The sequence below is a fragment of the Phacochoerus africanus genome, chromosome 4 (assembly GCF_016906955.1).
Source record: "Phacochoerus africanus isolate WHEZ1 chromosome 4, ROS_Pafr_v1, whole genome shotgun sequence".
Taxonomy (NCBI): domain Eukaryota; kingdom Metazoa; phylum Chordata; class Mammalia; order Artiodactyla; family Suidae; genus Phacochoerus; species Phacochoerus africanus.
This window is the reverse complement of record NC_062547.1, coordinates 29,156,484-29,176,892: the sequence shown is the minus strand read 5'-3', so window position 1 is coordinate 29,176,892 and position 20,409 is coordinate 29,156,484. Positions and strand designations below refer to the sequence as shown.

The window sequence follows — 20,409 nt, the reverse complement described above, 5'->3', positions numbered from 1 at the left end:
CAGTGCAGTGGGCACAGCGTGCTTCTCTGGTGTGGATTTGATCTCTGGCCCAGGAATTTCCAACATGGGTGTACCCCCCTCAATAATGAATTAGAGAGGGAAGAGACTGATGGTAAAGAGGTTAAGTTAGGACACAATAGGTATAAATGGAAAAAAAAAAAGACTTGAACTAATAGTGTTAGTTTGTCTAGCAACATTTGCTAAGGACTTAGTATAAATCAGTGTGTTGGGGACTCACAATACAATGATAAAAACAATTTTTTTTTTTTTTTTTGTACAGGATCTCCTTCTGGAACTTGCGGTATATATAGTGCCAATGCCAAGGATAGAAAGTTAAAAAAAAAAAATCCTTCACCCTTTTCAGCTTCCTGCATATATGTAGCAGTGCCTATGAGAATGGAAGCCTCCCATTAGAGGTGACCCAGATAAATGTTTTGCAAAAATTCTGAAGGTTTGAAGTTCTAGTTGAATATTTTCCTTGTTTCACTTACAGATTTTTCTATTATTGTAACTTTCTTCTTTGAGTCATGTTTTTATCCTTATTTTGGTTCTTTTAACTATTGCTTTTTAAACAAGTCAGAAGTAACTAAATACTAAGTAAAAAGGAATGGCTAATATGCTGCTATCTCTCTGAGAGACAGACAGTTTTGTTTTTCTGTTTTGGCAAACTTTACAACTGGTTATCCTCCCTAAGTTGAAAACAACCTTCTTTCGAAAATGTTACTTCCAACTGCTTCAAGGCATACTATCCGTTTCCCTCAAAGGCATCCTTCAAAATACTCTTCTCCCAGCTTGCAAAGCAGCCCGGAGTCAAGGTGTAGAATTAAATACGCAGCAACTTGCCACGCCCTTTGCCCTGCCTCTACGGCTATAGAAAGTGTCTGGGGACTAATACCTGCGCAGTAGAGGCAAGCCTAATGAAGATTTTCTAAGAAACTAAGAGAGGGCACTTCCATTCCTCAGAGAAAGGTGTTCCCCAAACGTTAAACATTAATTCAGGACAGAAAGGAAGAGAAAAAAGGTATATTTAAAAAGATCAACTATGAATGATAAATATTTAGAAGGTCAGTTGTTTCCTAGGGAAAAGAAGTGCTGACCAGGGCTTGGCTATATAACCTTGGACAAGTCACCTGAAGTTTGATTCCGCACCCTACTTTGGACCGAGGATCTCTATGGTTCTTTCATCCTTAAGATTCTATGGTTCTATGATTCCGTTGTTTGAGATGGGCCATTCTGTTGATTTCCTCGTTTCCAGGAGGGAGCTAACTAGTTAGTCTCTGGGAGTGGGACTGACTACCTTGATGGAGAATGACCAACGCAGAGGTGAGTGAACTTCATATGTATGTACGAGGGTTTGGAGTTCGAACCGTTGACCCTTTGGGATGGGCGGGCGGGTAGGACTTATTTTCGACTGGAATTGTTCACTATATACATTTCCCCTTTCCTTATTATTAAACCTTTTAAAAAAAAGGAAAAAAACCGCCAAGAAACAGACCCTAAAGGGGTAGAAGGGGGAAGCTATGATTACGGGATTTCGAAAGGCCTGTAAAATCCTGCTTCCGCATTTTCATCCTTTCTTTGGTGGTTAGGATCGTTCAAAAAATATACATATTTGGTGGAGCGGGCCCAAGAGTGAGATTCGGAACAGAAGAGGGGGCGTTGGCGGAGGCTGCTTTTGCTGGCGCGCTGGCGTGAGGGAGCTGCGGGTCGGACCCACGCCGGCCGCCAGGCGGGCTCGAAGCTACAAGGGCGCGGCTGCGGGCGGGCGGGCCCCTGGGAGGGGCTTCGCGGAGGCGCCGCGGCCCGAGCCGAGCTGGGCCGCCCGGGCTCGGCACGCAGAGCGGCCGGGCGGGCGGTGGCGCTGCGGAGGCGGCGACCGAGGCCGGCGGGCGCAGAGGAGGGGCCCGAGACTGGGGCGGCCGGCGGCAGCCGCCTCCGTGACGACTGCCGGCAGCGCGGCGAGCTGAAGATACCGAGCCGCGGGCCCCGCCGTCCCCGCCGCTCCCAGCTGTCTTCCTTCTCCTCGCTTGGCGTCAGGAATGGGCCTCAACCGCCGCGGGCCCCGCACCCCGCGCCGCCCGTAGGCCCCAGCAGTCGGAGGCCGGCCGGCCGGCCTCTGACCACCCCTCGCCCCAGCCGAGCCATCCCCACCCCATCTCCCTGGGAAAGAAGATGAGGGAGACGGGCCCGGCGCTCAGCAGCCAGAACAGCAGCAGCAGAGGTCGGGGGAGGGTGTTTCGCCGTTTCTTCTTAGCCGCCAGGACAAGATGGCAGCGGCCGCGGAGAGGGGCTGAGCCCGGGCTGGGTGGTGCCGCCTGCTGAAGCGCCTGGCTCCCTGTCCCCGGCACGGCCCCGCACCCACCTCGGACATGCTCAGGGCTGCGGCCGCCCGACGAGGGGAGAGCGCAGGCCTCTAGGAAGGTAAGGGAACAGGGCGGGGGGGCGTCCCATCCTGGGTCGGGGGCGGGGGAACTGGCTTCATTGGCCGCGCGTGCGGTCAAGGGGCCAGCGGACCTCTCCTCGGACCCCCGCCGGCCCCGGCATCCCCTGAGCGGCCCGCACCGGGCGCGCGAACTGCACCCCATCCGCGTTCTCCGCGCGCTCGTGCTCCGCGTGCTCGTGCTCCGCGTTTCCGCCCCGGCCCTCGCGGGGTGGCGGGTCCAGGCGTCTCCCTCGAGGCCCGGGCACCCCCCCCCCCTACGAGGTCGCGGACGCGGGGCCGCGCGTGGTTCCTGCGTGCGGTGGCGCAGCCTCCGGGAAGCTGCGCTTGGGCTGGGCCAGGCCGGGCGGCCCCCCGCCGCCCCCTGCCAGGGTTGCGCAACGGCTCTTCCCAGCAACCGAAGTTTTGTTTAGTCCCACTGGGGGCCTCTTCCCTCACCGTAGCCTGGGCCGTCACTACGGAGACCTCTTGTCTTTCATTAAGGGGAACGAACACAAACACACGCACGCACGCAACTTGAGCGCCGCGGTCGATGGCTGCGTCCCGGGCTTTGTGGCCCAGTCCCCAGCGTCGCCGAGCGGCGGGTTTGGAGGGTGTCCACTCCGGGGACGTGAGTGCGTGTGATTGTTGGGGAGGAGAAATGTGATCCGTCGCTCCGCGTCCCCCGCCGCGGCAGGAGGAAGGCGTGGCGGCCGCGCGGCGGGTCTGTTGCCGGCTTCTCTCGTTACGGTGGCGGCCGTCCGCTTCCCTTCCCGGCGCTGGGAGAAGTCGCGGAAAGACCTCGGAGGAGAGCTATGTCTGTTTTCCTGTCGAGAGGGAGAAGGCTGTTTTAAAATGGTATGTGGCTCTCGGCAAAGCTGTTTCCCAGTCTTATCTGGGCTTGAGGAATTGCGCTAAAGGGTGTGTGCGTAAATTACCTTGGACCTGTTAACAGAGCAGTCACAACACGTTCAGTCCTTGAACCGTGTTTCCACAGCCTCTTCCTGCCCTGTTGGAATTTATTTTTCCACCTGTCGGTTCGCTGCTTCTAACTAATTCAAAGGTGCTTCTATTAGTAACAGTGAAGTTTTTCAGATTATCGTTCAGTTTACAGGGAAAGCTTATGGTTGGTTCTATTGTCAGCTTTATTTGATGTCTCTTTTGTCTAGGGCCAGAAAAGTTAGCTGGTAAACCAGTTTGTGCTTGTATTTATGTGTACCTTCTAGTTAGTAGTTGGAGATCGGCTGATTTTTTTTTTTTCTTTCTATTTTAGGTATTTCCTTGTTAGTTTCTGAAGTGGAAGGATTTATAGTCACACCGTTTCAGTTTATTTCAAAGTTTTGATTGCTGGACCTTTTAAAATTTTAGGAGGTTCTTATTTTGATCAGTTTTTTGATGAAAACTTTTGAGTAGGATCGGTGAGTTTTGTTTGCTACCCAACTAAAAATACCTTAGTCCTGCATTCTCATTTAATTTTTCAGAAGCTATGCAAGCCTCACCATATGTTTGATAAGTCTAGATTCTGCTTATGCTTGCAAATGCAGTGCTAATTTTATACAATGAGCCATGATAAGATTTTGATAGGTCATGATTAAACTTAGTATTTAAGCAAACAAAATATGCCTGACCTTTTTTAAAAGCATAGTTTTTATAGTTTTGTTGGTTACCTTATGTCTTTATGCCTCTTAAGAGTAGTTGAAATGTAACCAACCAAATAAAGCTCCTTACTTTTAAATCACCAAGGCATTTCTTGGAATATTTATGGATGTATTTTTAAAGTATAGGGAACTCTATGAAATAGAATGCTCAGCCTGATGTTTTTCTTTTATTTTTGAAACTTGTTTTTAATTGTGTTAAGGAGAAGATGTGAAGATATATTTTGAGCTTTTGGACATCTCATTTTGTGTTTTTTTATATTTATAGAAAAATTGAATAATTTGTTCCTTTATACTTAAGGCAGTATATTAAATTTGTGTGTGTATGTGTAGAGCCTTTCTATGTTTTAGAAAGATAAAATGAGCTTGAAATCTAGAACTGAACCATCCATTAAGTGTTTCAGATTTATATTTGGACATTGCTGACCACAGTAGCTAAACATACATATTAGGCAAGCAGATCACAACATGGTGAGCCAGTCCTAGTTTATTGTCATAATACCTTTTCCATTGAACTTGTCATTATCTTGCTTATAATCCAGTCATTGGCTTCTGGGCATGGAGTTTTAGAGTCATATAAAAGTGGATGGTTTTTATGAGATAATTCTTCTTGTAAACATGCTTGAAAAGAAGCTTCAGATCATGCTGTTTTAATTTTTTGGGTGTTCTGTCATGGGCATCATAAAATAAGGTACAAATTACAGAGGTAGGTTGCTATAGCTAGTTTGGCAGGGCACGTAAGTATTTGTTGAATGCAGGTTGTTGAAATCCCTTTTTTTCTTGCAACTTAAAATAGCAACAGCTGTCAAGTGAACTTTTGATGGAGCTTTGTTTTAAATATTTGATATGTGAACGCTGATGGCATATATATGGAAGGGAGGAAGGGGAAAATGTAAATTTCAAAATGCTAAAATATTGTTTCCCAAGCCTGTTTCACATCCATTGACTGGAAAGGCTGTATTCGTTTGCAAGTTATTTTCTGTTTGAATGTTAGAATGGCTTATTCTGATAGCTTTTGAGGTTAACTTTCTTAATGTAATGCTCTGATCGCAGCAGTTGTGATAGTATGGTAGATTAGAATTGCATTATTGGTGGTAAGTTTATTTCAGAGGCTTTAAATACGTAGTTTCCATTGCAACTCTATATACATTTGAGTTTGTAGATGAAAAGATGTCATGGCAATATTTAGATTTAAGGAACTTTGAAATTCTCCATATTTAAAATAACTTTTCAGAGTTATTCTTGCCTTTTACCTATGAAAGGACACAAAATAACTTGTTATATGATTATATAGTTGCTGCCAAAAGAAATCTTCATGTAAAATTTCTGGGTTTGCAGCTGTCCTAATTGCCTAATGTCTGAAGTTGAGACTCCCAGTGTGGTATATTTAACTTGGAAGTTATTTTTGAAGACAGACTACTAGAACTTTGTTAAAATGGAGGAACCTATCAGTGTATTTTATTACTTTTTTTTTTTAAGCCCCCCCAAAGCTCTGTCATGGGTAATCCTTTCTACATGATACATATGTTAAGTCTAAGAAATTATTTTAAATGTTCTTACTGGTTCTGGATTCAATTGCTTAAAAAACATATCTTGTCTAGTACCTTTAAGCATTTAATACAAGTCGAACAGGGATATAGATTTGGAGTAGAAGTTTTGAATCAGTGGGGAATTTTAGGATAGCCAAAGCACTTTTGTACTTTGGGGAAGTACAGTCCACTTCTTGTGGTTAGATTGGTATAATTAAGAGTGGTTTGGGGAAGAACAATTTAATGTTTGCGCGTTGCTTCTGTAGCTTTTTCATAGTTCTTCTTTTGGACTTTATCTTAATCAGTTAGCACCAAGATAGACCAGATATTTAGAGAAGGTGTGTTACACACTTTACCTAAATGTTTGTCCAGTTAGACCTTGACCAGTTTAGCAGATCGGGCTGTTCTCAGTTGATACTTGGGCCATGTGTCACTAGACCAGGGCAACAAATTGCCTAGATTTTGAAACGCACCACTAGTATGCTAGCTAGGGTCTTAGAGTCTCTGCACTTACTACTTATGTGGGAATTCAAAGAATTTGCTGGGGGGAGTTTCTGTTGTAGTGCAGCGGAAATGAACCCTACTAGCATCCATGAGGACATGGGTTCGATCCCTGAACTAGCTTAGTGAGTCAAGGATCTGGTGCTGCTGTGAGCAGTGGTGTAGGTCGCAGATGCAGCTCAGATCCTGAGTTGGCTGTGGCTGTGGCCAGCAGCTGTAGCTCTGATTGGACCCCTGGTCTGGGAATTTCTGTATGCCTCAGGTGTAGCCCTAAAAAGAAAAAAGAAAAAAAAAAGAAGAACTCATGAGTATTGGAAACAGGGATTTTTAGGATGGCATTTGTAGTTTGGGAATAGTTAGGTGATTAAACTGATTTTCTTTTATGTTTAGTGGTTAATGTCAAGTCAGTACTTTATAAAGCTGTGTTTTTCTCACAGAAAAGTCTTTGAAATGGAACAAACCAGGAATTTTTTCCCCCTTAAATGTATTATATTTTGGCCTGAACAGTTCCTCTTAATTTTTAAAAAAATTTTTTAATTTTTTTAGTTCTGTACCTGCGGCATATGGAAGTTCCCAGGCTAGGGGTGGAATCAGAGCTGCAGCTGTCTGCCTACACCACAGCTGTAGCAATGCCAGATCTGAGATGGGGCTGTGACCTCCACCACAGTTTGTGGCAACACTGGATCCTTAACCCACTGACCGAGGCCAGGGATTGAACCCACATCCCCATGGATCCTAGTTGGGTTTGTTTCTGCTGAGTCACAGTGGAAATGCCTAAGAATTTTCAGTTCTGAGGGAGACCGTGTGGGAGAGAACATAGTAGGGCAGATGACATAGAGAAAGCTGGGCTGTAGTGGGTGTGGTAAGAGGTTGTTTTAATTGGATTTGGAAGAGTTGGAAATCTGTTTTGATTTAAATATTCTAGTTTCTAGAGACCAGAGTTCACGTACTTACAAAGTCAATGAAATATTGTGGGAACTTGTAGGAAAAATTAAGAATATGCTGTAATACCTGCCGAACGATCAGTCTGGTGAAATATCTGCTTGTCCTTGGCCAGTTTTTTAATGCCCCTGTACCCCCAACTTATTTTCCTATTTAAGTAGAATTTAGGGAAGATAAATTTCCATACAGTGAAAAAATCTTGTTATAGGCCTAACTTGAAATAAGTGTGAAGAGCATAAAACATATTGCCATTAAGATGTGTTTGATTTTTTGTTGGCTGCATCCATGGCATGCGGAAGTTCCCAGGCCAGGGATCAAAACTGAGCCATAGCAGTGACAATGCTGGGTCTTTAACCACTAGGCCACTGGGAACTCCAAGATGAGTTTGATTTATAGGAATAATTTTTTTCCCCCTTAAATACCTTTTTACTTAACTTTTTAAAAATTTATTTTATTTTTTTGGTTTTTTTAGGCCGCATCCAAGGCACATGGAGTTCCTAGGCCAGGGGTCAAATTGGAGCTGTAGCTGCCAGCCTACACCACAGCCAAGCAACATGGGCCATCTGGGACCTACACCACAGCTCAGCAATGCTGGATCCTTAACCTACTGAACAAGGCCAGGGATCAACCCCCATCCTCATGGATACTAGTCAGATTCCTCTCCGTTGCATCACAATGGAAACTCCCTTTAAACACCTTTTATTTATTTATTTATTTTTGTCTTTTTGCCATTTCTTGGCCCACTCCCTCGGCATATGGAAGTTCCCAGGCTAGGGGTCGAGTCGGAGCTGTAGCCACCAGCCTACGCCAGAGCCCCAGCAACCCAGGATCCTAGCTGTGTTTGTAGGCCAGTGGCTACAGCTCCAATTAGACCCCTAGCCCTCCCTATGCGGAGGGTGTGGCCTTAGAAAAGGCAAAAAGACAAAATAATAATAATAATAATAAAATAAATAAATAAAATACATAAATAAAATAAAATAAAATGGAACAGTTTTGTTTCTTTCCATTCCTCTTCACACTCCCGTTTGGACTTTCTCTTGCCAGCATGAGCTTCCAAATTAATTGGTAATTCTGATTTCTTTTTTTCTTTTTCTTTTGGCCACTCCCATGGCATGTGAATGTTCCTGGGTCCAGGGATCAAACCTGACCACCGTAGTGACCTGACCCACAGCAGTGACAATGCTGGGTCCTTAACCGGCTGCGTCACATGGAAACTCCAGTAGTTTTGATTTCTTTTTCAGCTTTTATACTTTAGATGAGATTGGGCACATTAAAGGTAGTATGGCTTTATTATTGATATACACGTTATTCTTTATTGAACTCCAATGCTTAAAGTAGGACTTGACTTCCCTTCTTTTTATTGATAATGCCTGATGGTCATGGAGGGCTTCCTAGGGTGGGGAGTGAGGCAGCAATGGCTTACCTTGGGGACATAAAAACTGGCAGTGGAAATTAATAAGCAAGAACTCTTGCAAAAGGCTCAGAATAATTTTTTTAGTTTGTGGAGATCCTTAGAAATAAAACTAGGCTGCAGTTAATACATGAATGTAAGTTTTCCAGACTCAATTAAAACCCAGACTTCTCTGTCACACACATTTTTATTACCTTCTGAGATGAACATCTCTTTTAAAGATTACATTTCCAGATACTTTTTCATTTTGCATTTCTTTTGCTGCTTTGTTATTTATTTATTTAACAGAAAGGTTACACCTAAACAAAATGGAGATTTAGAGTAGATTAAGGGAAATATAGTACTTTGCTCCTTTGAGCTGTATTTTTTCCTTTAGGAAAGGACCTAAATTGTGAAAGACGATTATATAATAATTCTTGGTCACACTGAAAATAAAGGATTGCAAGGGATGGTCAGATAAATTCTTTATTTTGTGTAATTATTAATGCTGGAGCACTCTTTTTCATTGGTAAAAAAAATTGTTTGTATGGTTTATATTGAAGTAATCAAATCAATAGAATGAGTCACTCCTTCCTTTAAAATTTTGCAGCCATTTATTATAAAGATATTTGATTACACATGGTTTACTAAGACAGCTGTCTTTAGGATTTAATAAAAAGTATAAAACTTGGCTGCATTTAACTAGCCAATTATTCCATTTTAGAAATTTTAGAAAAGTATTTGATTTACTAAAAATGCTTAACTTCAAATTCTTCAACTTTTTCCTACTTACTTGCATATTTTTTAGTACATTAAAAAATGTTTTACACGAGTTCCCGTTGTGGCACAGTGGTTAACAAATCCAACTAGGAACCATGAGGTTTTGGATTCGATCCCTGGCCTTGCTCAGTGGGTTAAGGATCTGGCGTTGCCGTGAGCTGTGGTGTAGGTCGCAGACTCTACTCGGATCCTACCTTGATGTGGCTCTGGTATAGGCCGGCAGCTGCAGCTCTGATTAGACCCCTAGCCTGGGAACCTCCATATGCTGCGAGAGCGGCCCAAGAAATGGCAAAAAGACAAAAAAAAAAAAAGAGTTTTACAGTTTAAAAAAAACAGGATAGTAAACTTTGAAATATTTGCTGAACATAACTTGCCTCGAAAATGTCTCCCCTTTTATAAAGCAGTTTTTTAAGGCATAAGAATCTCATTTGCTGCATGAAAAAAAAATTACTTGCATATATTTTGACTGTGTTAGCTGTTTAGTAATACAACAAGATTTGGTAAACTGTACTGCTTTCGATATATAATGCCACTGCCTTAAATATTTAATAAGTTAGTTGGACTGATAACATATTGAAAGTTGAACCTGACTTTCTAGTGACATTTCTTCTAAAGTATAATTTAATACTTCTGAGGGTTTTAAATATGTAACTTATGACAACTTCTACTGAGATTAAATAGGGTACAGTGATACAAAATCACAATGAAAATTACAGGTTATGTGTTAGATAGCTTATATATGATGCTATGCTTCACTATGTTCTCAAAACAAAACAAACACACACATTTTGGGCCAGCTTGTCATCAGTTTCATTGGTGATAGGTATCTCTACAGTATATTAGTTGTAGTTTTGTATTTTAAGTTAGGTAACCATAATATTGACTTCAAAAGTATTAAATTTTTGATCTGGTTAGTGTGCTTTAAATATTTTTTGTAGTTGGATCACAGACTGGCCACAAATGTGTGAAAGATTTTTATGGCAGTTAAAACAATGATAAAATAATGTGTTTGAAAGCTGTTTTATCTAGTATGTATATGAGTGCTCATTAAGTTCAGGGTGCTATGCTATGAATGAAGAGAGGAACCTACTTCCTCTGTTTTGAGGAAATAGATTCTGTGAATTTTATTTTTGTGATAAGCTTTCCATCGAGTCTGGCCATTTTAATAGTCTAATTGCCTTATAGAGACATGCTGTATGTTAATTTAAATGAAGAATAGAGTCATTTCTCAAATACGGTTAGTCTAGTTCTTTTGTTCTCTCAAGGTTTTTCCTGCTGGACGGGCAAATTCTTGAATTGCCTGAGAAAACTGTAATAGTTTTGCCTCTTGTGACTATGTTGTTATTACCTTCCCAGTTAGGATTACAAGCCTCATTTTTATCTACCTGTAGAAAGAAAAAAGAAGATGAAAACAGGGTATAGATGGGATTCTATTTTAAGGTGCTTTTGAGAATATTGAAATTGTTAGCTGTAATTTATTTTGAAACCATTATTTAAAGGGATTTATTTGTGTACTTAATTTATGTAAATCAAAAGTCTCTTTAGCTTGGGGTCCTTAAAACAGTCATGCAAAGGGCAGATGTGTTGCATTGCCCCTATTATAATTGTATATGATATATTCTTAATGAAATTTGACAATTGGTATCATTTTGATGTTTTGTACATGTGTAGTTAAAGTGAAATTCTTGGAAACTTATGGTGTGAAGCACTATAACATAATTGGTTTGCCAGTAGCTTTTGAGCAGAAAATAGTTGGAATGCTTGCCTTGTGAGTTGCCCTAAGCCTAGTGTGGCAGGGCTTAAAGTATTTTCAGTGGCTCCTCTGTAACTTACAAAATCTTTTTAAAGTATATCATATCTGAAGGTATATCTAGCTTGAAACTGTTTCCTATTAATCTGATTGGAAGAAAATGAAATCCCTCACTTGTAACCTATTAAAAAGTAACTTAAAATGTTACATTTTGGGGAGGGTTACATTAAAAAATATAAAATAATATCTGAACTGTTCCTTGAGGTTAGAGATCATGTCTTAAAAGGTTTTTATATCCTTGAAAGTGCCCACATTGGGAAATCGAATATATTATTATCATAAAAGTAATCAGGAGTTCCCATCATGGCGCAGTGGTTAACGAATCCGACTAGGAACCATGAGGTTGCGGGTTGGGTCCCTGCCCTTGCTCAGTGGGTTAATGATCCAGCGTTGCCATGAGCTGTGGTGTAGGTTGCAGGCGCGGCTCGGATCCTGCGTTGCTGTGGCTCTGGCGTAGGCCGGTGGCTACAGCTCCGATTCGACCCCTAGCCTGGGAACCTCCAATGCCGTGGGAGCGGCCCAAGAAATAGCAAAGACAAAAAAAAAAAAAAAAAAGTCCTCAAAAAAAGTAATCAAATACAGGCATTCTGTACTCTACCTATATCCTCTAATCAAAGGATAGCTTCTTTATTGAGTAGTTTGACAGGTCCCAGATGAAGCACTTGTGAGTGTGTCATATACATATATATTTGGCTTTTCAAAACCCTACCTTTCCCCTCACCTCTTTAATTCTAGCAGATGAGTGTGTTCTTAACACAGAGGTCAACAGGTGTGAACTTATCCAGATAGAGGTCAACAGGTGTGAACTCATCCAGATAGAGGTCAACAGGTGTGAACTTATCCAGATAGAGGTCAACAGGTGTGAACTTCATCCAGATTTACAACCTTCCACCTCTGGGCATAATTTCTACCAGTATACACTTTGTGTTTTCACTACTCTCTCAAGAAAAGAAATATCTCCTTCCCTCCAAGGTTGCTCCCTTTTCTCTGTTGTGGATTTCATCCTGAATTGTGTTTTTCAGCATCTTGATCCTGTCCAAAAACTTGAGTTTCCACCTTTTTCTTGGCCCTTTTTTTCTTCACCCTTTTAAAGGGATCAGTTATCTGGGATCCTTAAGCAGACGTCTTTTAATTGTGCTTCCTCAAGTCTGTGGACCTATCTTCCTTTTTCTTCCACACTTTTAAAAAGTGTACTCTGCCTGTTTGAATTTTTATTCACTTCTTAGCCCTTGGCAGTGTACAGCTCTCTCCATGCCACTCTGGTGAAATTATGTCTACTAAGCTCTCCAGTAGTTTTCTTTTATTCATGGTTTATGTACTCCTCTAGCATCCATAGTGTGCTCTATTCACTTCTGAGCTTTTCAGCTTACCTTTTGAACTGTCTGTTGAACTCTAGGTAGCTCAAACTGAATTGATTATCTTAGTTCCAAATTTGTTCCTTTTTCTGCATTTACTCTTTGGTATCCTTACTCTTTTTTTTTTTTTTGTCTTTTTGCTATTTCTTTGGGCCGCTTCCGCGGCATATGGAGGTTCCCAGGCTAGGGGTCTAATTGGAGCTGTAGCCACCGGCCTACGCCAGAGCCACAGCAACGCTGGGATCCGAGCCTCGCCTGCAACCTACACCACAGCTCACGACAACGCCGGATCATTAACCCACTGAGCAAGGGCAGGGACCGAACCTGCAACCTCATGGTTCCTAGTCGGATTCGTTAACCACTGCGCCACGACGGGAACTCCCCTTACTCATTTTTATTGTGGTTTTATGTTTGAAACTTTAAGTCTTAAACTGTTTGTTTCTAACAGATGCATTAAAAATAAAAGCCACAACTGTATTTTGCAAAACAAAATTTGGCAGTTTTAAATCATGTCCTCTTTTTAAAAATCCAATAAGAAAGTTAAGAATGTGCAAAAGCTATATGAAAATATTCATTACAACTTTTAAATATAATAAAAAATGGAAAAAAGTAGTAAGCAACTTATAATATGTACATATAGTAGAATATTACACAGCTATTCAAAATAACAGTAAAGATCTCATAAGAGAACAAATTGACATCAAGTTAAACATGTATTATGATTTGTGATTGTAAGCATAATAAAATGTACATTAGAATGATTTGAAGGGAATAGGTTATTTTTCCTGAATATTTTATAATTTATAGGAATTGAATATTGACTGCCATACTGAAATTTCACCTTTTTTTAGAATGAACAGTGTGTATCTTTTCATGTTTTTATGTCAAAATTTGTTAAATTTTACCTTAATCTGCCTATTCTAGCAGTCTGATTTCAGGTAATGATAATTTAGGCTAAGTGATATTTTTATTTTTATTTTTTGCTTTTTAGGGCTGCACCTGGGGCTTATGGAGGTTTCCAGGCTAGGGGTTGAATCCAAGCTGCAGTTGCCGGCCTGTGCTACAGCAGTGCCAGATTGGAGCCGCATCTAGAACCTATACCACAGCTAGGGGCAATGCGGGATCTTAACCCACTGAGTGAGGCCAGAGATTGAAGCCACATCCTCATGGATACTAGTTGGGTTGGTAACCCACTGAGTCACGTATTTTTACTTTTTGAATTTGTGTGGTTTCTATGAATAAATAACATTTTAAGTGCTAACGTTGTTTTAAAATAACAATTTTCATGTATTCATCATATGTAATTAATATGTAATTGTTATTTTGAGATTCTACCTAACACCTTTATGCATTTGCCTGAAAAATGACATGAGATTAGTTTTGGCCAGTAAGAAATTTTTAGTTGTTATCTGAGATAAATTTCTCATCAGTAAACTGTAACTACTTTGTGGCCATTTTCAAATGATTTAGCATGTTTTTCTTTATTTTATGCCACAGGGTCAATAACTAATCTTAATTTTGAACTTACAATGTGTTAGATATTATTAGGCAACTTCAATCTCAAGGAAACTTTATTAATCATCTTTTAATCTTTTTGTATGCTGATGGCATTAAAAAGTCTCTTTAGGAATTCCACTGTGGCTCAGTGGATTAAGGATCATTGGTAAGGTCTCAGTGGTGTGGTTCAATCCCTGGCCTGGTGTAGAGGGTTAAGGATCCAGCATTGCCGCAGCTGTGGTATAGGTCACAGCTGCTGCTTGGATTCTATTCCTGGCCTAGGAACGTCCATATGTGGATGGAAAAGAAAAAAAAAGTCTCTTTAGCCAGATGAATTTGAATGTTTTTTTCTTTCTTTCTTTCTCTTTCTCTTTCTTTCTTTCTTTCTTTCTTTCTTTCTTTCTTTCTTTCTTTCTTTCTTTCTTTCTCTTTCTCTCTCTTCTTTCTGTCTGTCTGTCTGTCTTTGTCTTTGTCTTTTTGTCTTTTTAGCTGCACCCGAGGCATATATAGGTTCTTAGGCTAGGGGTCTAATGGGAGCTATAGCTACTGGCCTACACCAGAGCCACAGCAACACCAGATCCAAGCCATGTCCCACCATGATGGGAACTCCCCTCTTTTTTCTTTTTTTTTTTTTAATTTTTATTAAAGTATAGTTGGTTTAGGAGTTCCCGTCGTGGCTCATCAGAAACAAATCTGACTAGCATCCATGAGGATGCAGGTTAGATCCCTGGCCTTGCTCAGTGGGTTAAGCATACAACGATGCCATGAGCTGTGGTGTAGGTCACAGAGGCAGGTCGAATCTGGCATTGCTATGGCTGTGGCGTAGGCCAGCACCTGCAGCTCTGATTTGACTCTTAGCCTGGGAAGCTTCATATGCCGTGGATGTGGCCCTGAAAAGACCAAAAAAAAAAAAGTAGATTTAGGGCACAATATTCTTTCAATTTCTGCTGTACAGCAAAGTAACCCAGCCACCCATACACACCCATTTTTTTTTTTTTTTCCATTTTTCTATCAGGTTCTTACCCAAGACACTAGGTACAGTTGTCTGTGCTGCACAGCAGGACCCCATCACGCATCCATTCTAAATGAAACAGTCTGCATCTATCAACCCCAAACTCCCTGTCAGCCCTCCTTTCCCTCCCCTACCCCCTGGCAAATACAAGGTGCCCTCCATGTCCATGATTTATTTCTGTTTTGTAGATAGGTCATTTGTGCCATATTTTTAAACTCCACATATAAGTGATATCATATGGTTTTTATCCTCTTTCTGACTTATTTCACTTAGTATGAGAGTCTGTAGTTCCATCCATGATGCTGCTGATGGCATTATTTTTGTCCTTTTTTATGGCCAAATAGTATTCCATTGTGTATATGTACCACATCTTTTAATCCATTCATCTGTTGATTAATATTTAGGTTGTTTCCATGTCTTGTCTGTTGTGAATAGTGTTGCAGTGAATGTGCTGGTGCATGTATCTTTTTTTAAGGAAAAGGCTTGTCAGGATATATGACCAGGAGTGGAATTGCTAATCATTTGGAAAATTTTTTCTCCCATTCGGTGTCTTTTCATTTTTTAATGGTTTTCTTTGCTGTGCAGAAAGCTTTGAGTTTAATTAGAGCCCATTGATTTATTTATTTGTCTTTTGTCTTTTTAGGGCCACACCAGTTGCATGTGGAGGTTCCCAGGCTAGGGGTTGAACTGGAACTGTAGCCGGTGGCTTACACTACAGCTACAGTAATGAGGGGAACCAAGCCACGTCTGCAACCTCCACCACAGCTCACTGCAATGCCAGATCCTTAACCCACTGAGCAAGGTCAAGGATCTAACCTTCGACCCCATGGATGCTAGTCAGACTTGTTTCTGCTCAGCCACGACGAGAACTCCAACCATTGGTTTATTTTTGTCTTTATTGTCATTATTCTAGGAGGTGGATCAAACAAAATGTTGCTGTGATTTATGTCAGAGTGTTCTGCCTGTTTTTTCCTCTAGGAGTTTTATAGTATCTGGCCTTACATTTAGGTCTTTAATCTCTTTTGAGTTTATTTTTGTGTATGGTGTTAGAGAATGTTCTATGAATGTTTTTCTTATCATTATAATTCTGACACATATAATGTATGGTGGTGTGGCTTTTTACATTAATAGAAAAAATATTTTGAGAGTTCCCGTCATGGCTCATTGGTTAATGAATCTGACTAGGAACCATGGAAGTTGCGGGTTGGATCCCTGGCCTTGCTTAGTGGGTTAAGGATCCGGTGTTGCCGTGAACTGTGGTGTAGGTCGAAGACGCGGCTTGGTTCCTGTGTTGCTGTGGCTCTGATGTAGGCTGGTGGCTACAGCTGAGATTCGACCCCCGGCCTGGGAACCTCCGTATGCTTCAGGTGCAGCCCTAAAAAAGACAAAAAAAAACAAAAAAAAAGGAAAGAAAAGAAAAAATATTTTGGTGTTTCTGTAGGGTTTATAGTAGAAGAAGTTTTTTTTTTTTCTTTCTTTCTTTTTAGGGCTGCACTTGTGGCATGTAGAGGTTCCCGGCTAGGGGTCGAACTGGAGCTACAGCTGCCAGCCTACACCACAGCCACAGCAACATCAGATCCGAGCTGCATCTGCAACCTGCACCACAACTCACAGCAATACCAGATCCTTAACCTACTGAGCGAGGTCAGGAATCGAACCCATAAGCCTTATGGTTCCTAGTCAGTTCATTTCCGCTGAGCCACGATGGGAACTCCAGTAGAAGAAATATTTGTGACCCTTGCTAAGTGCATAAAAATCTGCAGTTTTAATTCACAGCTTATTACATGCAACTCAACAATGTGTCACTCTAAAAAAGTTAATGACTAGAAGTAGTCAAGCTCAACAGAAGTAGTTCTAATAGATTTCTAAGAATTCATTGTCATTTCTTTGAGTCATTTTTTTGACAGTACGTTTGAAAAACTTTTCTTTCTCTTTAGGTCTTTTTTTTTGTCTTTTTTGTTGTTGTTGTTGTTGCTATTTCTTGGGCCGCTCCCGCGGCATATGGAGGTTCCCAGGCCAGGGGTTGAATCGGAGCTGTAGCCACCGGCCTACGCCAGAGCCACAGCAACGGGCAGAGCCACAGCAACGCGGGATCCGAGCCGCGCCTGCAATCTACACCACAGCTCATGGCAACGCCGGATCGTTAACCCACTGAGCAAGGGCAGGGACCGAACCCGCAACCTCATGGTTGCTAGTCGGATTCGTTAACCACTGCGCCACGACGGGAACTCCCTCTCTTTAGGTCTTTATGAATTACATTGTTCTTTAGTTTTCTTCTGCCTTTCTTAAGGATACCTTCTGTAAATCTCTGCCTTGTTCTCTTCCTCAAATTTGTCATGAGAATAAGAATGAGATCTTTATTCTTCCTAACATAGTCTTTTCTGTTCCTTCTGTTTTTTCTCACTTGATAGGATAGTTTCCTGAAGTGCAGGATTTCCTGATGACATTATGAAAGATCATCCTCAGTTCACAAGACATCTATAGCATTTAAAATTTGAAACTTAAAAGTTCCTGCATTAGAAGGGTTTTTAAAGATATTTCACTGAATTTCTAAAAAAAAATAGCATTTATTTAAAGTGGTATAGCTGGGAGGTCCCGTCATGGCACAGTGGTTAACGAATCTGACTAGGAACCATGAGGTTTCGGGTTCGGTCCCTGCCCTTGCTCAGTGGGTTAACGATCTGGCGTTGCCGTGAGCTGTGGTGTAGGAGCGGCCCAAGAAATAGCAAAAAGACAAAAAAAATAAATAAATAAAGTGGTATAGCTGGCAACCAAAACATGAATAGAGAGAACACAATTGTAGAGGGGGAAACCTTTGAATTTAACAGTGTAGGTCACGTCAGGACCATATAGGGTCTTAACATAATTTGGAAAGAACAAGTCATAGACTTTTTTGTTTATTTTTTTCATGCCCTAAAATGTCTTTCATAAAGATCTCTTCCAAAACTAAAAACTAGGAGTTCCCGTTGTGGCTCAGTGGTTAATGAATCCAACTAGGAACCATGAGGTTGTGGATTCGACCCCTGGCCTTGCTCAGTGGGTTAAGGATTCTGGTGCTGCCATGAGCTGTAGTGTAGGTCGAAGATGTGGCTCGGATCCCGCATTGCTGTGGCTGTGGTGTAGGCCGGCGACTACAGCTCCGATTGGACCCCTAGCCTTCGAACCTCCATGTGCCTCGGGAGCGGCCCTAGAAAAGGCAAAAAGACAAAAACAAAACAAAAAACAAACAAGCCCCTAAAAGAACTAAAATCAAGCTTAAGTAGCTGTAAATACTTTTCTTCAGCTCTTAAATGAAAAACTGCGTGTGTGTGTCAGCTTCTGTTCTCACTTCACGCGTTTTTAGACTTTTTTTTTAGTTTTTTTGTCTTTCAGGGCCGCACCGGTGGCATATGGAGGTTCCCAGGCTAGGGGTTGAATTGGAGCTGTAGTGGCCGGCCTATACCACAGTCACAGTCACAGCAACGTGCGATATGAGCCTTGTCTGCGACCTACACCACAGCTCTCATCACAGCTCACAGCAATGACAGATCCTTAATCGAGAGTGAGGCCAGGGATCAAACCTGCATCCTCATGGCTGCTAGTCAGGTTTGCCAACCACTGAGCCACGACGGGAACTCCCTAGACTTTTTTTAAGTTTAATTTTTATTTTATATTGGAGTAGAGTTGATTTTCCAGTGTTTTGTTAGTTTTAGGTGTACAGCAAAGTGATTCCATTATGCATATATCCATTCTTTTTCAGATTCTTTTCCCATATTTGTTTATTACAGAATATTGAATAGAGTTCCCTGCACTCTACAAGTTTTAGATTTTAGTTCTTAAATAAGTATCACTCTGGAATGATGGTTCTCTTTCAGTTATGAATATAGAATGCTGTAGTATTGGGAATACAAAGGGAGAATCTTTTTTTTTTTTTGTCTTTTGTCTTTTTTTTTTGTCTTGTTGTTGTTGTTATTTCTTGGGCCGCTCCCACGGCATATGGAGGTTCCCAGGCTAGGGGTCGAATCGGAGCTGTAGCCACCGGCCTACGCCAGAGCCACAGCAACGCTGGGATCCGAGCCGCATCTGCAACCTACACCACAGCTCAAGGCAACGCCGGATCGTTAACCCACTGAGCAAGGGCAGGGACCGAACCCGCAACCTCATGGTTCCTAGTCGGATTCGTTAACCACTGCGCCACGACGGGAACTCCCAAAGGGAGAATCTTAAAGTTGTTTATTTAGCATAGCCTATAATTAAGAAATGTTTTGTAGAACTTGACCTTTGATTCTGTAAATCTTCATTTAGAACTTTGAACTATCGTCTCTTACAAAAATCTTATCAGAATTTTTTCCTTTATATTGCTTTATCAGCAACAGACATTTAATCAAATTATTAATCTAGCATTTAACTTCCTTTGATTTAATTGTTTCAGAGTTGCTCATGTAAGGATCGTTTGACCTTTGCATTCTTAATCTTTAATAACTCAGGCTTTAAAAGTTAGGTACATGATTTTTTTATAAGAAATAAAAGTTTTGTGGTGGTTCTTTGGGACAGATTTCCTACAAAGTAGGAAGTAATCCGTTTGGCTTTCTAATAAAAGAGTTGTTCATAACATAAAGTTATAAAGCTGTTTTAATTTTTCTAATGATCCCTTGGTAGGTATTAGTATTACTAGATATTGTGTGACGAATTTAAATAAGATTTTTTTGTGTACTTAAGTTTTATAAACTAGATTTAAATTGTTAAAGTTTACTTCAAGAAAGAGTGCTTTGGGTGAACTTTTCATTTCTAGTCAACTATTATGTCAGTATTTCCATTTTTGAGTTTTGATTTTATATAGCTTAAAAAAATCTAGAGAATTATATGCTAAGTACTATTTTTAATTAACTCTTTTCTAGCCTTTCTAAAGTAAAGACTTGTATTGGCAGGGTGAATTCTAGCAGCTTTGAAATGTCCAGCAGATCACTTTCTGTTCCAAAAGTTGGAATGTTTTGCTAAGTCAGATGAAGCTTGTTATTTAACGGGCTGATTTGTGTTATAGTCAACACATTCCCTAGATGCTTTGTTCACAATACTGCTGGAAAATACCCAAGACTTTAGTGTTTTCAAATAAATGTTTTGTAGGTACCTGAGACAGCAGATTTATTTTATGAAGCCTTACAATTTGTGGTGGTTCATTTATATGAAAAGGTCTCTTACATGAAATGTTTTAGTGTCAGTAATTTCCTGGATATAATACTGGTAAAGTGACCTGTTTAATGATATAGGTGTTAAAATGTCCAGTGAAGTGGTAAAGTCATTTACTATTCACACTAAAACATACTTTCTAGTGCACCTTGTTTTTTTAATTTCTAAGAAGACATGCTCTTTTGTCTTTTATAAATATGTACTTTAAACAAAGTAATTGAGAAATGAACCAGTGCGACTAGATACTACTTTTTATTGCCTGAATAATGCTAGTCATATAGTTCCATTTTTAAATTCCTGTTGTATAGACTAGGTCTAAGTTCTCTGTTTTCAAGAATGAAAATGCCTTTTTA

At 40.9% G+C, this 20,409-nt stretch overlaps 1 protein-coding gene across 6 annotated transcripts in view; it reads left to right on the top strand.

Moving 5' to 3' along the window:
• Positions 1-1,671: 1,671 nt before the first annotated feature.
• Positions 1,672-20,409, top strand: part of HIPK3 (homeodomain interacting protein kinase 3) — a 107,930-nt gene continuing 89,192 nt past the window's right edge. For 2 of the 6 annotated variants that reach the window (XM_047776038.1, XM_047776035.1), the window contains exon 1: positions 1,672-2,421. The gene's annotated coding sequence lies outside the window, so the exon portion shown is untranslated. Of the gene's footprint in view, positions 2,422-2,876; positions 3,278-20,409 lie in introns of those variants that run through there. The other 4 variants (XM_047776041.1, XM_047776040.1, XM_047776042.1 and 1 more) reach the window with 3 other exon arrangements.